Below are 18285 nucleotides of genomic sequence, written 5' to 3' on the forward strand. Positions count from 1 at the left end.
CTAACCCTAATGTAAAACCCTAGTTTGTAACCCTAAACCTAATGTAAAACCCAAGTTTGAAACCCTAACCCTAATTTAAAACCCCTGTTTTGAAACCCTAACCCTAATGTAAAACCCTTGTTTGAAACCCTAACCCTAATGTAAAACCCTTGTTTGAAACCCTAACCCTAATTTGAAACCCTAGTTTGAAACCCTAACCCTAATATAAAACCCTAGTTTGAAACCCTAACCCTAATTAGAAACCCTAGTTTGAAACCCTAACCCTAATGTAAAACCCTAGTTTGAAACCCTAACCCTAATGATAAACCCTAGTTTAAAACCCTAACCCTAATTAGAAAGCCTAGTTTGAAACCCTAACCCTAATGTAAAACCCTAGTTTGAAACCCTAACCCTAATGATAAACCCTAGTTTAAAACCCTAACCCTAATTTGAAACCCTAGTTTGAAACCCTAACTCTAATTTGAAACCCTAGTTTGAAACCCTAACCCTAATGTAAAACCCTAGTTTGTAACCTTAACACTAATGTAAAACCCTAGTTTGGAACCCTAACCCTAATGTAAAACCCTAGTTTGAAACCCTAACCCTAATGTAAAACCCTTGTTTGAAACCCTAACCCTAATGTAAAACCCTAGTTTGAAGCAGTAACCCTAATGTAAAACCCTAGTTTGAAACTCTAACCCTAATTTGAAACCCTAGTTTGAAACCCTAACCCTAATGTAAAACCCTAGTTTGAAGCATTAACCCTAATGTAAAACCCTAGTTTGAAACCGTAACCCTAACGTTAAACCCTAGTTTGAAACCATAACCGTAATGTAAAACCCTAGTTTGTAACCCTAACCCTAATGTAAAACCTTAGTGTGAAACCCTAACCCTAATGTAAAACCCTAGTTTGAAACCCTAACCCTAATGTAAAACCCTAGTTTGAAACCCTAACCCTAATGTAAAACCCTTGTTTGAAACCCTAACCCTAATGTAAAACCCTAGTTTGTAACCCTAACCCTAATGTAAAATGACTGTTTTGAAACCCTAACCCTAATGTAAAACCCTTGTTTGAAACCCTAACCCTAATGTAAAACCCTAGTTTGAAACCCTAATCCTAATGTTAAACCCTAGTTTGTAACCCTAACCCTAATGTAAAACCCTAGTTTGAAACCCTAACCCTAATGTTAAACCGTAGTTTGAAACCCTAATGTAAAACCCTTGTTTGAAACCCTAACCCTAATGTAAAACCCTAGTTTGAAACCCTAAGCCTAATTTGAAACCCTTGTTTGAAACCCGAAACCTAATGTAAAACCCTAGTTTGAAACCCTAACCCTAATGTAAAACCCTAGTTTGAAGCACTAACCCTAATGTAAAACCCTAGTTTGAAGCACTAACCCTAATGTAAAACACTAGTTTGAAACGCTAACCCTAATGTAAAACCCTACTTTGAAACCCCAAATCTAATTTGAAACCATAGTTTGAAACCCTAACCCTAATGTAAAACCTTAGTTTGAAGCATTAACCCTAATGTAAAACACTAGTTTGAAACGCTAACCCTAATGTTAAACCCTAATTTGAAACCCTAACCCTAATGTAAAACCCTAGTTTGAAAACCTAACCCTAATGATAAACCCTAGTTTGAAACACTAACCCTAAATTTAAACCCTAGTTTGAAACCCTAACCATAAGGTAAAACCCTAGTTTGAAACCCTAACCCTAATGTAAAACCCTAGTTTGTAACCCTAACCCTAATGTAAAACCATAGTTTGAAACCCTAACCCTAATGTAAAACCCTAGTTTGAAACCCTAACCCTAATGTAAAACCCTAGTTTGAAACCCTAACCCTAATGTAAAACCCTAGTTTGAAACCCTAACCCTAATGTTAAACCCTTGTTTGAAACCCTAACCCTAAAACAAAACCCTAGATTGAAACCCTAAGCCTAATTTGAAACCCTAGTTTTAAACCCTAACCCTAATGTAAAGCCCTAGTTTGGAAAACCCTAACCCTAGTTTGAAACCCGAGATTGAAACCCTAACCCTAATGTAAAACCCTAGTTTGAAACCCTAACCCTAATGTAAAACCCCTTGTTTGTAACCCTAACCCTAATTTGAAACCCTAGTTTGAAACCCTAACCCTAATGTTAAACCCTAGTTTGAAACCCTAACCCTAATGTAAAACCCTAGTTTGAAACCCTAACCCTAATTTGAAACCCTAGTTTGAAAACCAAACCCTAATGTAAAACCCTAGTTTGAAACCCTAACCCTCATAAAAAACCCTAGTTTGTAACCCTAACCCAAATGTAAAACCCTAGTTTGAAACACTAACCCTAATGTAAAACCCTAGTTTGAAACGCTAACCCTAATGTAAAACCCTAGTTTGAAGCATTAACCCTAAAGTAAAACACTAGTTTGAAACCCTAACCCTAATGTTAAACCCTAGTTTGAAACCCTAACCCTAATGTAAAACCCTAGTTTGAAACCCTAACCCTAATGATAAACCCTAGTTTGCAACCCTAACCCTAAATTGAAACCCTAGTTTGAAACCCTAACCCTAATGTAAAACCCTAGTTTGAAACCCTAACCCTAATGTAAAACCCTAGTTTGTAACCCTAACCCTAATGTAAAACCCTAGTTTGAAACCCTAACCCTAATGTAAAACCCTAGTTTGAAACCCTAACCCTAATGTAAAACCCTAGTTTGAAGCACTAACCCTAATGTAAAACACTAGTTTGAAGCATTAACCCTAATGTTAAACCCTAGTTTGAAACCCTAACACTAAATTGAAACCCCAGTTTGAAACCCTAACCCTAATGTAAAACCCTAGTTTGAAACCCTAACCCTAATGTAAAACCCTAGTTTGTACCCCTAACCCTAATGTAAAACCTTAGTGTGAAACCCTAACCCTAATGTAAAACCCTAGTTTGAAACTCTAACCCTAATGTAAAACCCTTGTTTGAAACCCTAACCCTAATGTAAAACCCTTGTTTGAAACCCTAACCCTAATGTAAAACCCTAGTTTGAAACCCTAATCCTAATGTTAAACCCTAGTTTGTAACCCTAACCCTAATGTAAAACCCTAGTTTGAAACCCTAACCCTAATGTTAAACCGTAGTTTGAAACCCTAATGTAAAACCCTTGTTTGAAACCCTAACCCTAATGTAAAACCCTAGTTTGAAACCCTAAGCCTAATTTGAAAACCTTGTTTGAAACCCGAAACCTAATGTAAAACCCTAGTTTGTAACCCTAACCCTAATGTAAAACCCTAGTTTGAAAACCTAACACTAATGTATAACCCTAGTTTGAAACCCTAACCCTAATGTAAAACCCTATTTTGAAGCACTAACCCTAATGTAAAACCCTAGTTTGAAGCACTAACCCTAATGTAAAACACTAGTTTGAAACGCTAACCCTAATGTAAAACCCTAGTTTGAAACTCTAACCCTAATGTAAAACCCTAGTTTGAAACCCTAACCCTAATGTAAAACCCTAGTTTGAAACCCTAACCCTAATAATAAACCCTAGTTTGAAACCCTAACCCTAAATTTAAACCCTAGTTTGAAACCCTAACCTTAAGGTAAAACCCTAGTTTGAAACCCTAAACCTAATGTAAAACCCTAGTTTGTAACCCTAACCCTAATGTAAAACCCTAGTTTGAAAACCTAACACTAATGTAAAACCCTAGTTTGAAACCCCAAACCTAATTTGAAACCATAGTTTGAAACCCTAACCCTAATGTAAAACCCTAGTTTGTAACCCTAATCCTAATGTAAAACCTCAATTTGAAACCCAAACCCTAATTTGAAACCCTAGTTTGAAACCCTAAACCTAATGTAAAACCCAAGTTTGAAACCCTAACCCTAATGTAAAACCCTTGTTTGAAACCCTAATCCTAATGTAAAACCATTGTTTGAAACCCTAACCCTAATTTGAAACCCTAGTTTGAAACCCTAACCCTCATATAAAACCCTAGTTTGAAACCCTAACCCTAATTAGAAACCCTAGTTTGAAACCCTAACCCTAATGTAAAACCCTAGTTTGAAGCATTAACCCTAATGTAAAACCCTAGTTTGAAGCACTAACCCTAATGTAAAACACTAGTTTGAAACGCTAACCCTAATGTAAAACCCTAGTTTGAAACCCCAAATCTAATTTGAAACCATAGGTTAAAACCCTAACCCTAATGTAAAACCCTAGTTTGAAGCATTAACCCTAATGTAAAACACTAGTTTGAAACGCTAACCCTAATGTTAAACCCTAATTTGAAACCCTAACCCTAATGTAAAACCCTAGTTTGAAACCCTAACCCTAATGTAAAACCCTAGTTTGAAACCCCAAACCTAATTTGAAACCATAGTTTGAAACCCTAACCCTAATGTAAAACCCTAGTTTGTAACCCTAAACCTAATGTAAAACCCAAGTTTGAAACCCTAACCCTAATTTAAAACCCCTGTTTTGAAACCCTAACCCTAATGTAAAACCCTTGTTTGAAACCCTAACCCTAATGTAAAACCCTTGTTTGAAACCCTAACCCTAATTTGAAACCCTAGTTTGAAACCCTAACCCTAATATAAAACCCTAGTTTGAAACCCTAACCCTAATTAGAAACCCTAGTTTGAAACCCTAACCCTAATGTAAAACCCTAGTTTGAAACCCTAACCCTAATGATAAACCCTAGTTTAAAACCCTAACCCTAATTAGAAAGCCTAGTTTGAAACCCTAACCCTAATGTAAAACCCTAGTTTGAAACCCTAACCCTAATGATAAACCCTAGTTTAAAACCCTAACCCTAATTTGAAACCCTAGTTTGAAACCCTAACTCTAATTTGAAACCCTAGTTTGAAACCCTAACCCTAATGTAAAACCCTAGTTTGTAACCTTAACACTAATGTAAAACCCTAGTTTGGAACCCTAACCCTAATGTAAAACCCTAGTTTGAAACCCTAACCCTAATGTAAAACCCTTGTTTGAAACCCTAACCCTAATGTAAAACCCTAGTTTGAAGCAGTAACCCTAATGTAAAACCCTAGTTTGAAACTCTAACCCTAATTTGAAACCCTAGTTTGAAACCCTAACCCTAATGTAAAACCCTAGTTTGAAGCATTAACCCTAATGTAAAACCCTAGTTTGAAACCGTAACCCTAACGTTAAACCCTAGTTTGAAACCATAACCGTAATGTAAAACCCTAGTTTGTAACCCTAACCCTAATGTAAAACCTTAGTGTGAAACCCTAACCCTAATGTAAAACCCTAGTTTGAAACCCTAACCCTAATGTAAAACCCTAGTTTGAAACCCTAACCCTAATGTAAAACCCTTGTTTGAAACCCTAACCCTAATGTAAAACCCTAGTTTGAAACCCTAATGTAAAACCCTTGTTTGAAACCCTAACCCTAATGTAAAACCCTAGTTTGTAACCCTAACCCTAATGTAAAATGACTGTTTTGAAACCCTAACCCTAATGTAAAACCCTTGTTTGAAACCCTAACCCTAATGTAAAACCCTAGTTTGAAACCCTAATCCTAATGTTAAACCCTAGTTTGTAACCCTAACCCTAATGTAAAACCCTAGTTTGAAACCCTAACCCTAATGTTAAACCGTAGTTTGAAACCCTAATGTAAAACCCTTGTTTGAAACCCTAACCCTAATGTAAAACCCTAGTTTGAAACCCTAAGCCTAATTTGAAACCCTTGTTTGAAACCCGAAACCTAATGTAAAACCCTAGTTTGAAACCCTAACCCTAATGTAAAACCCTAGTTTGAAGCACTAACCCTAATGTAAAACCCTAGTTTGAAGCACTAACCCTAATGTAAAACACTAGTTTGAAACGCTAACCCTAATGTAAAACCCTACTTTGAAACCCCAAATCTAATTTGAAACCATAGTTTGAAACCCTAACCCTAATGTAAAACCTTAGTTTGAAGCATTAACCCTAATGTAAAACACTAGTTTGAAACGCTAACCCTAATGTTAAACCCTAATTTGAAACCCTAACCCTAATGTAAAACCCTAGTTTGAAAACCTAACCCTAATGATAAACCCTAGTTTGAAATACTAACCCTAAATTTAAACCCTAGTTTGAAACCCTAACCATAAGGTAAAACCCTAGTTTGAAACCCTAACCCTAATGTAAAACCCTAGTTTGTAACCCTAACCCTAATGTAAAACCATAGTTTGAAACCCTAACCCTAATGTAAAACCCTAGTTTGAAACCCTAACCCTAATGTAAAACCCTAGTTTGAAACCCTAACCCTAATGTAAAACCCTAGTTTGAAACCCTAACCCTAATGTAAAACCCTTGTTTGAAACCCTAACCCTAAAACAAAACCCTAGATTGAAACCCTAAGCCTAATTTGAAACCCTAGTTTTAAACCCTAACCCTAATGTAAAGCCCTAGTTTGGAAAACCCTAACCCTAGTTTGAAACCCGAGATTGAAACCCTAACCCTAATGTAAAACCCTAGTTTGAAACCCTAACCCTAATGTAAAACCCCTTGTTTGTAACCCTAACCCTAATTTGAAACCCTAGTTTGAAACCCTAACCCTAATGTTAAACCCTAGTTTGAAACCCTAACCCTAATGTAAAACCCTAGTTTGAAACCCTAACCCTAATTTGAAACCCTAGTTTGAAAACCAAACCCTAATGTAAAACCCTAGTTTGAAACCCTAACCCTCATAAAAAACCCTAGTTTGTAACCCTAACCCAAATGTAAAACCCTAGTTTGAAACACTAACCCTAATGTAAAACCCTAGTTTGAAACGCTAACCCTAATGTAAAACCCTAGTTTGAAGCATTAACCCTAAAGTAAAACACTAGTTTGAAACCCTAACCCTAATGTTAAACCCTAGTTTGAAACCCTAACCCTAATGTAAAACCCTAGTTTGAAACCCTAACCCTAATGATAAACCCTAGTTTGCAACCCTAACCCTAAATTGAAACCCTAGTTTGAAACCCTAACCCTAATGTAAAACCCTAGTTTGAAACCCTAACCCTAATGTAAAACCCTAGTTTGTAACCCTAACCCTAATGTAAAACCCTAGTTTGAAACCCTAACCCTAATGTAAAACCCTAGTTTGAAACCCTAACCCTAATGTAAAACCCTAGTTTGAAGCACTAACCCTAATGTAAAACACTAGTTTGAAGCATTAACCCTAATGTTAAACCCTAGTTTGAAACCCTAACACTAAATTGAAACCCCAGTTTGAAACCCTAACCCTAATGTAAAACCCTAGTTTGAAACCCTAACCCTAATGTAAAACCCTAGTTTGTACCCCTAACCCTAATGTAAAACCTTAGTGTGAAACCCTAACCCTAATGTAAAACCCTAGTTTGAAACTCTAACCCTAATGTAAAACCCTTGTTTGAAACCCTAACCCTAATGTAAAACCCTTGTTTGAAACCCTAACCCTAATGTAAAACCCTAGTTTGAAACCCTAATCCTAATGTTAAACCCTAGTTTGTAACCCTAACCCTAATGTAAAACCCTAGTTTGAAACCCTAACCCTAATGTTAAACCGTAGTTTGAAACCCTAATGTAAAACCCTTGTTTGAAACCCTAACCCTAATGTAAAACCCTAGTTTGAAACCCTAAGCCTAATTTGAAAACCTTGTTTGAAACCCGAAACCTAATGTAAAACCCTAGTTTGTAACCCTAACCCTAATGTAAAACCCTAGTTTGAAAACCTAACACTAATGTATAACCCTAGTTTGAAACCCTAACCCTAATGTAAAACCCTATTTTGAAGCACTAACCCTAATGTAAAACCCTAGTTTGAAGCACTAACCCTAATGTAAAACACTAGTTTGAAACGCTAACCCTAATGTAAAACCCTAGTTTGAAACTCTAACCCTAATGTAAAACCCTAGTTTGAAACCCTAACCCTAATTTGAAACCCTAGTTTGAAACCCTAACCCTAATGTAAAACCCTTGTTTGAAACCCTAACCCTAATGTAAAACCCTAGTTTGAAACCCTAACCCTAATGTTAAAGCCTAGTTTGTAACCCTAACCCTAATGTAAAACCCTAGTTTGAAACCCTAACCCTAATGTAAAACCCTAGTTTGTAACCCTAACCCTAATGTAAAATGACTGTTTTGAAACCCTAACCCTAATGTAAAACCCTTGTTTGAAACCCTAACCCTAATGTAAAACCCTAGTTTGAAACCCTAATCCTAATGTTAAACCCTAGTTTGTAACCCTAACCCTAATGTAAAACCCTAGTTTGAAACCCTAACCCTAATGTTAAACCCTAGTTTGAAACCCTAACCCTAATGTAAAACCCTTGTTTGAAACCCTAACCCTAATGTAAAACCCTAGTTTGAAACCCTAAGCCTAATTTGAAACCCTAGTTTGAAACCCTAAACCTAATGTAAAACCCTAGTTTGTAACCCTAACCCAAATGTAAAACCCTAGTTTGAAAACCTAACACTAATGTAAAACCCTAGTTTGAAACCCTAACCCTAATGTAAAACCCTAGTTTGAAGCATTAACCCTAATGTAAAACCCTAGTTTGAAGCACTAACCCTAATGTAAAACACTAGTTTGAAACGCTATCCCTAATGTAAAACCCTAGTTTGAAACCCCAAATCTAATTTGAAACCATAGTTTAAAACCCTAACCCTAATGTAAAACCCTAGTATGAAGCATTAACCCTAATGTAAAACACTAGTTTGAAACGCTAACCCTAATGTTAAACCCTAATTTGAAACCCTAACCCTAATGTAAAACCCTAGTTTGAAACCCTAACCCTAATGATAAACCCTAGTTTGAAACACTAACCCTAAATTTAAACCCTAGTTTGAAACCCTAACCCTAAGGTTAAACCCTATTTTGAAACCCTAACCCTAATGTAAAACCCTATTTTGAAACCCTAACCCTAATGTAAAACCCTAGTTTGAAACCCTAACCCTAATGTAAAACCCTAGTTTGAAACCCCAAACCTAATTTGAAACCATAGTTTGAAACCCTAACCCTAATGTAAAACCCTAGTTTGTAACCCTAATCCTAATGTAAAACCTCAATTTGAAACCCAAACCCTAATTTGAAACCCTAGTTTGAAACCCTAAACCTAATGTAAAACCCAAGTTTGAAACCCTAACCCTAATTTAAAACCCCTGTTTTGAAACCCTAAGCCTAATGTAAAACCCTTGTTTGAAACCCTAACCCTAATGTAAAACCCTTGTTTGAAACCCTAACCCTAATTTGAAACCCTCGTTTAAAACCCTAACCCTAATTAGAAAGCCTAGTTTGAAACCCTAACCCTAATGTAAAACCCTAGTTTGAAACCCTAACCCTAATGATAAACCCTAGTTTGAAAACCCTAACCCTAAATTGAAACCCTAGTTTGAAACCCTAACCCTAATTTGAAACCCTAGTTTGAAACCCTAACCCTAATGTAAAACCCTAGTTTGTAACCTTAACACTAATGTAAAACCCTAGTTTGGAACCCTAACCCTAATGTTAAACCCTAGTTTGAAACCCTAACCCTAATGTAAAACCCTAGTTTGAAGCAGTAAGCCTAATGTAAAACCCTAGTTTGAAACTCTAACCCTAATTTGAAACCCTAGTTTGAAACCCTAACCCTAATTTAAAACCCTAGTTTGAAAGCGTAACCCTAATGTAAAACCCTAGTTTGAAGCATTAACCCTAATGTAAAACCCTAGTTTGAAACCCTAACCCTAACGTTAAACCCTAGTTTGAAACCCTAACCGTAATGTAAAACCCTAGTTTGTAACCCTAACCCTAATGTAAAACCTTAGTGTGAAACCTTAACCCTAATGTAAAACCCTAGTTTGAAACTCTAACCCTAATGTAAAACCCTTGTTTGAAACCCTAACCCTAATGTAAAACCCTTGTTTGAAACCCTAACCCTAATGTAAAACCCTAGTTTGAAACCCTAATCCTAATGTTAAACCCTAGTTTGTAACCCTAACCCTAATGTAAAACCCTAGTTTGAAACCCTAACCCTAATGTTAAACCGTAGTTTGAAACCCTAATGTAAAACCCTTGTTTGAAACCCTAACCCTAATGTAAAACCCTAGTTTGAAACCCTAAGCCTAATTTGAAAACCTTGTTTGAAACCCGAAACCTAATGTAAAACCCTAGTTTGTAACCCTAACCCTAATGTAAAACCCTAGTTTGAAAACCTAACACTAATGTATAACCCTAGTTTGAAACCCTAACCCTAATGTAAAACCCTATTTTGAAGCACTAACCCTAATGTAAAACCCTAGTTTGAAGCACTAACTCTAATTTGAAACCCTAGTTTGAAACCCTAACCCTAATGTAAAACCCTTGTTTGAAACCCTAACCCTAATGTAAAACCCTAGTTTGAAACCCTAACCCTAATGTTAAAGCCTAGTTTGTAACCCTAACCCTAATGTAAAACCCTAGTTTGAAACCCTAACCCTAATGTAAAACCCTAGTTTGTAACCCTAACCCTAATGTAAAATGACTGTTTTGAAACCCTAACCCTAATGTAAAACCCTTGTTTGAAACCCTAACCCTAATGTAAAACCCTAGTTTGAAACCCTAATCCTAATGTTAAACCCTAGTTTGTAACCCTAACCCTAATGTAAAACCCTAGTTTGAAACCCTAACCCTAATGTTAAACCCTAGTTTGAAACCCTAACCCTAATGTAAAACCCTTGTTTGAAACCCTAACCCTAATGTAAAACCCTAGTTTGAAACCCTAAGCCTAATTTGAAACCCTAGTTTGAAACCCTAAACCTAATGTAAAACCCTAGTTTGTAACCCTAACCCAAATGTAAAACCCTAGTTTGAAAACCTAACACTAATGTAAAACCCTAGTTTGAAACCCTAACCCTAATGTAAAACCCTAGTTTGAAGCATTAACCCTAATGTAAAACCCTAGTTTGAAGCACTAACCCTAATGTAAAACACTAGTTTGAAACGCTATCCCTAATGTAAAACCCTAGTTTGAAACCCCAAATCTAATTTGAAACCATAGTTTAAAACCCTAACCCTAATGTAAAACCCTAGTATGAAGCATTAACCCTAATGTAAAACACTAGTTTGAAACGCTAACCCTAATGTTAAACCCTAGTTTGAAACCCTAACCCTAATGTAAAACCCTAGTTTGTACCCCTAACCCTAATGTAAAACCTTAGTGTGAAACCCTAACCCTAATGTAAAACCCTAGTTTGAAACTCTAACCCTAATGTAAAACCCTAGTTTGAAACCCTAACCCTAATTTGAAACCCTAGTTTGAAACCCTAACCCTAATGTTAAACCCTAGTTTGAAACCCTAACCCTAATGTAAAACCCTAGTTTGAAACCCTAACCCTAATTTGAAACCCTAGTTTGAAAACCTAACCCTAATGTAAAACCCTAGTTTGAAACCCTAACCCTCATAAAAAACCCTAGTTTGTAACCCTAACCCAAATGTAAAACCCTAGTTTGAAACACTAACCCTAATGTAAAACCCTAGTTTGAAACGCTAACCCTAATGTAAAACCCTAGTTTGAAGCATTAACCCTAAAGTAAAACACTAGTTTGAAACCCTAACCCTAATGTTAAACCCTAGTTTGAAACCCTAACCCTAATGTAAAACCCTAGTTTGAAACCCTAACCCTAATGATAAACCCTAGTTTGCAACCCTAACCCTAAATTGAAACCCTAGTTTGAAACCCTAACCCTAATGTAAAACCCTAGTTTGAAACCCTAACCCTAATGTAAAACCCTAGTTTGTAACCCTAACCCTAATGTAAAACCCTAGTTTGAAACCCTAACCCTAATGTAAAACCCTAGTTTGAAACCCTAACCCTAATGTAAAACCCTAGTTTGAAGCACTAACCCTAATGTAAAACACTAGTTTGAAGCATTAACCCTAATGTTAAACCCTAGTTTGAAACCCTAACACTAAATTGAAACCCCAGTTTGAAACCCTAACCCTAATGTAAAACCCTAGTTTGAAACCCTAACCCTAATGTAAAACCCTAGTTTGTACCCCTAACCCTAATGTAAAACCTTAGTGTGAAACCCTAACCCTAATGTAAAACCCTAGTTTGAAACTCTAACCCTAATGTAAAACCCTAGTTTGAAACCCTAACCCTAATTTGAAACCCTAGTTTGAAACCCTAACCCTAATGTAAAACCCTTGTTTGAAACCCTAACCCTAATGTAAAACCCTAGTTTGAAACCCTAACCCTAATGTTAAAGCCTAGTTTGTAACCCTAACCCTAATGTAAAACCCTAGTTTGAAACCCTTACCCTAATGTAAAACCCTAGTTTGTAACCCTAACCCTAATGTAAAATGACTGTTTTGAAACCCTAACCCTAATGTAAAACCCTTGTTTGAAACCCTAACCCTAATGTAAAACCCTAGTTTGAAACCCTAATCCTAATGTTAAACCCTAGTTTGTAACCCTAACCCTAATGTAAAACCCTAGTTTGAAACCCTAACCCTAATGTTAAACCCTAGTTTGAAACCCTAACCCTAATGTAAAACCCTTGTTTGAAACCCTAACCCTAATGTAAAACCCTAGTTTGAAACCCTAAGCCTAATTTGAAACCCTAGTTTGAAACCCTAAACCTAATGTAAAACCCTAGTTTGTAACCCTAACCCAAATGTAAAACCCTAGTTTGAAAACCTAACACTAATGTAAAACCCTAGTTTGAAACCCTAACCCTAATGTAAAACCCTAGTTTGAAGCATTAACCCTAATGTAAAACCCTAGTTTGAAGCACTAACCCTAATGTAAAACACTAGTTTGAAACGCTATCCCTAATGTAAAACCCTAGTTTGAAACCCCAAATCTAATTTGAAACCATAGTTTAAAACCCTAACCCTAATGTAAAACCCTAGTATGAAGCATTAACCCTAATGTAAAACACTAGTTTGAAACGCTAACCCTAATGTTAAACCCTAATTTGAAACCCTAACCCTAATGTAAAACCCTAGTTTGAAACCCTAACCCTAATGATAAACCCTAGTTTGAAACACTAACCCTAAATTTAAACCCTAGTTTGAAACCCTAACCCTAATGTTAAACCCTATTTTGAAACCCTAACCCTAATGTAAAACCCTATTTTGAAACCCTAACCCTAATGTAAAACCCTAGTTTGAAACCCTAACCCTAATGTAAAACCCTAGTTTGAAACCCCAAACCTAATTTGAAACCATAGTTTGAAACCCTAACCCTAATGTAAAACCCTAGTTTGTAACCCTAATCCTAATGTAAAACCTCAATTTGAAACCCAAACCCTAATTTGAAACCCTAGTTTGAAACCCTAAACCTAATGTAAAACCCAAGTTTGAAACCCTAACCCTAATTTAAAACCCCTGTTTTGAAACCCTAAGCCTAATGTAAAACCCTTGTTTGAAACCCTAACCCTAATGTAAAACCCTTGTTTGAAACCCTAACCCTAATTTGAAACCCTAGTTTGAAACCCTAACCCTAATATAAAACCCTAGTTTGAAACCCTAACCCTAATTAGAAACCCTAGTTTGAAACCCTAACCCTAATGTAAAACCCTAGTTTGAAACCCTAACCCTAATGATAAACCCTAGTTTAAAACCCTAACCCTAATTAGAAAGCCTAGTTTGAAACCCTAACCCTAATGTAAAACCCTAGTTTGAAACCCTAACCCTAATGATAAACCCTAGTTTGAAAACCCTAACCCTAATTTGAAACCCTAGTTTGAAACCCTAACCCTAATTTGAAACCCTAGTTTGAAACCCTAACCCTAATGTAAAACCCTAGTTTGTAACCTTAACACTAATGTAAAACCCTAGTTTGGAACCCTAACCCTAATGTTAAACCCTAGTTTGAAACCCTAACCCTAATGTAAAACCCTTGTTTGAAACCCTAACCCTAATGTAAAACCCTAGTTTGAAGCAGTAAGCCTAATGTAAAACCCTAGTTTGAAACTCTAACCCTAATTTGAAACCCTAGTTTGAAACCCTAACCCTAATGTAAAACCCTAGTTTGAAAGCGTAACCCTAATGTAAAACCCTAGTTTGAAGCATTAACCCTAATGTAAAACCCTAGTTTGAAACCCTAACCCTAACGTTAAACCCTAGTTTGAAACCCTAACCGTAATGTAAAACCCTAGTTTGTAACCCTAACCCTAATGTAAAACCTTAGTGTGAAACCTTAACCCTAATGTAAAACCCTAGTTTGAAACACTAAGCCTAATTTGAAACCCTAGTTTGAAACCCTAACCCTAATGTAAAACCCTAGTTTGTAACCCTAACCCAAATGTAAAACCCTATTTTGAAACCCTAACCCTAATGTAAAACCCTAGTTTGAAACCCTAACCCTAATGTAAAATCCTAGTTTGAAGCATTAACACTAATGTAAAACCCTAGTTTGAAACCCTATCCCAAATGTTAAACCCTAGTTTGAAACCCTAACCCTAAATTGAAACCCTAGTTTGAAACCCTAACCCTAATGTAAAACCCTAGTTTGAAACCCTAACCCTAATGTAAAACCCTAGTTTGTCACCCTAACCCTAATGTAAAACCCTAGTTTGAAACCCTAACGCTAATGTAAAACCCTAGTTTGAAACCCTAACCCTAATGTAAAACCCTAGTTTGAAGCACTAACCCTAATTTAAAACCCTAGTTTGAAACCCTAACCCTAATGTTAAACCCTAGTTTGAAGCACTAACCCTAAATTATAACCCTAGTTTGAAACTCTTACCCTAATGTAAAACCCCAGTTTGAAACCCTAACCGTAATGTAAAACCCTAGTTTGTAACCCTAACCCTAATGTTAAACCCTAGTTTGAAACCCTAACCCTAATGTAAAACCCTAGTTTGAAACCCTAACCCTAATTTGAAACCCTAGTTTGAAACCCTAACCCTAATGTAAAACCCCTTGTTTGTAACCCTAACCCTAATTTGAAACCCTAGTTTGAAACCCTAACCCTAATGTAAAACCTTAGTTTGAAACCCAAAACCTAATTTGAAACCCTTGTTTGAAACCCTAACCCTAATTTGAAACCCCTGTTTGAAATCCTAACTCTAATGTGAAACCCTAGTTTGAAACCCTAATCCTAATGTAAAACCCTAGTTTGTATACCTAACCCAAATGTAAAACCCTAGTTTGAAACCCTAACCCTAATGTAAAACCATAGTTTGAAGCACTAACCCTAATGTAAAACACTAGTTTGAAACGCTAACCCTAATGTAAAACCCTAGTTTGAAACCCTAAGCCTAATTTGAAACCCTTGTTTGAAACCCGAAACCTAATGTAAAACCCTAGTTTGTAACCCTAACCCTAATGTAAAACCCTAGTTTGAAAACCTAACACTAATGTAAAACCCTAGTTTGAAACCCTAACCCTAATGTAAAACCCTAGTTTGAAGCACTAACCCTAATGTAAAACCCTAGTTTGAAGCACTAACCCTAATGTAAAACACTAGTTTGAAACGCTAACCCTAATGTAAAACCCTAGTTTGAAACCCCAAATCTAATTTGAAACCATAGTTTGAAACCCTAACCCTAATGTAAAACCCTAGTTTGAAGCATTAACCCTAATGTAAAACACTAGTTTGAAACGCTAACCCTAATGTTAAACCCTAATTTGAAACCCTAACCCTAATGTAAAACCCTAGTTTGAAAACCTAACCCTAATGATAAACCCTAGTTTGAAACACTAACCCTAAATTTAAACCCTAGTTTGAAACCCTAACCATAAGGTAAAACCCTAGTTTGAAACCCTAACCCTAATGTAAAACCCTAGTTTGTAACCCTAACCCTAATGTAAAACCATAGTTTGAAACCCTAACCCTAATGTAAAACCCTAGTTTGAAACCCTAACCCTAATGTAAAACCCTAGTTTGAAACCCTAACCCTAATGTAAAACCCTAGTTTGAAACCCTAACCCTAATGTAAAACCCTTGTTTGAAACCCTAACCCTAAAACAAAACCCTAGATTGAAACCCTAAGCCTAATTTGAAACCCTAGTTTTAAACCCTAACCCTAATGTAAAGCCCTAGTTTGGAAAACCCTAACCCTAGTTTGAAACCCGAGATTGAAACCCTAACCCTAATGTAAAACCCTAGTTTGAAACCCTAACCCTAATGTAAAACCCCTTGTTTGTAACCCTAACCCTAATTTGAAACCCTAGTTTGAAACCCTAACCCTAATGTTAAACCCTAGTTTGAAACCCTAACCCTAATGTAAAACCCTAGTTTGAAACCCTAACCCTAATTTGAAACCCTAGTTTGAAAACCTAACCCTAATGTAAAACCCTAGTTTGAAACCCTAACCCTCATAAAAAACCCTAGTTTGTAACCCTAACCCAAATGTAAAACCCTAGTTTGAAACACTAACCCTAATGTAAAACCCTAGTTTGAAACGCTAACCCTAATGTAAAACCCTAGTTTGAAGCATTAACCCTAAAGTAAAACACTAGTTTGAAACCCTAACCCTAATGTTAAACCCTAGTTTGAAACCCTAACCCTAATGTAAAACCCTAGTTTGAAACCCTAACCCTAATGATAAACCCTAGTTTGCAACCCTAACCCTAAATTGAAACCCTAGTTTGAAACCCTAACCCTAATGTAAAACCCTAGTTTGAAGCATTAACCCTAATGTTAAACCCTAGTTTGAAACCCTAACACTAAATTGAAACCCCAGTTTGAAACCCTAACCCTAATGTAAAACCCTAGTTTGAAACCCTAACCCTAATGTAAAACCCTAGTTTGTACCCCTAACCCTAATGTAAAACCTTAGTGTGAAACCCTAACCCTAATGTAAAACCCTAGTTTGAAACTCTAACCCTAATGTAAAACCCTAGTTTGAAACCCTAACCCTAATTTGAAACCCTAGTTTGAAACCCTAACCCTAATGTAAAACCCTAGTTTGAAGCATTAACCCTAAAGTAAAACACTAGTTTGAAACCCTAACCCTAATGTTAAACCCTAGTTTGAAACCCTAACCCTAATGTAAAACCCTAGTTTGAAACCCTAACCCTAATGATAAACCCTAGTTTGCAACCCTAACCCTAAATTGAAACCCTAGTTTGAAACCCTAACCCTAATGTAAAACCCTAGTTTGAAACCCTAACCCTAATGTAAAACCCTAGTTTGTAACCCTAACCCTAATGTAAAACCCTAGTTTGAAACCCTAACCCTAATGTAAAACCCTAGTTTGAAACCCTAACCCTAATGTAAAACCCTAGTTTGAAGCACTAACCCTAATGTAAAACACTAGTTTGAAGCATTAACCCTAATGTTAAACCCTAGTTTGAAACCCTAACACTAAATTGAAACCCCAGTTTGAAACCCTAACCCTAATGTAAAACCCTAGTTTGAAACCCTAACCCTAATGTAAAACCCTAGTTTGTACCCCTAACCCTAATGTAAAACCTTAGTGTGAAACCCTAACCCTAATGTAAAACCCTAGTTTGAAACTCTAACCCTAATGTAAAACCCTAGTTTGAAACCCTAACCCTAATTTGAAACCCTAGTTTGAAACCCTAACCCTAATGTAAAACCCTTGTTTGAAACCCTAACCCTAATGTAAAACCCTAGTTTGAAACCCTAACCCTAATGTTAAAGCCTAGTTTGTAACCCTAACCCTAATGTAAAACCCTAGTTTGAAACCCTAACCCTAATGTAAAACCCTAGTTTGTAACCCTAACCCTAATGTAAAATGACTGTTTTGAAACCCTAACCCTAATGTAAAACCCTTGTTTGAAACCCTAACCCTAATGTAAAACCCTAGTTTGAAACCCTAATCCTAATGTTAAACCCTAGTTTGTAACCCTAACCCTAATGTAAAACCGTAGTTTGAAACCCTAACCCTAATGTTAAACCCTAGTTTGAAACCCTAACCCTAATGTAAAACCCTTGTTTGAAACCCTAACCCTAATGTAAAACCCTAGTTTGAAACCCTAAGCCTAATTTGAAACCCTAGTTTGAAACCCTAAACCTAATGTAAAACCCTAGTTTGTAACCCTAACCCAAATGTAAAACCCTAGTTTGAAAACCTAACACTAATGTAAAACCCTAGTTTGAAACCCTAACCCTAATGTAAAACCCTAGTTTGAAGCATTAACCCTATTGTAAAACCCTAGTTTGAAGCACTAACCCTAATGTAAAACACTAGTTTGAAACGCTATCCCTAATGTAAAACCCTAGTTTGAAACCCCAAATCTAATTTGAAACCATAGTTTAAAACCCTAACCCTAATGTAAAACCCTAGTATGAAGCATTAACCCTAATGTAAAACACTAGTTTGAAACGCTAACCCTAATGTTAAACCCTAATTTGAAACCCTAACCCTAATGTAAAACCCTAGTTTGAAACCCTAACCCTAATGATAAACCCTAGTTTG

This window comes from Vanacampus margaritifer, unplaced genomic scaffold, assembly GCF_051991255.1.
Source record: "Vanacampus margaritifer isolate UIUO_Vmar unplaced genomic scaffold, RoL_Vmar_1.0 HiC_scaffold_23, whole genome shotgun sequence".
In the NCBI taxonomy this organism is placed as follows: Eukaryota; Metazoa; Chordata; class Actinopteri; order Syngnathiformes; family Syngnathidae; genus Vanacampus; species Vanacampus margaritifer.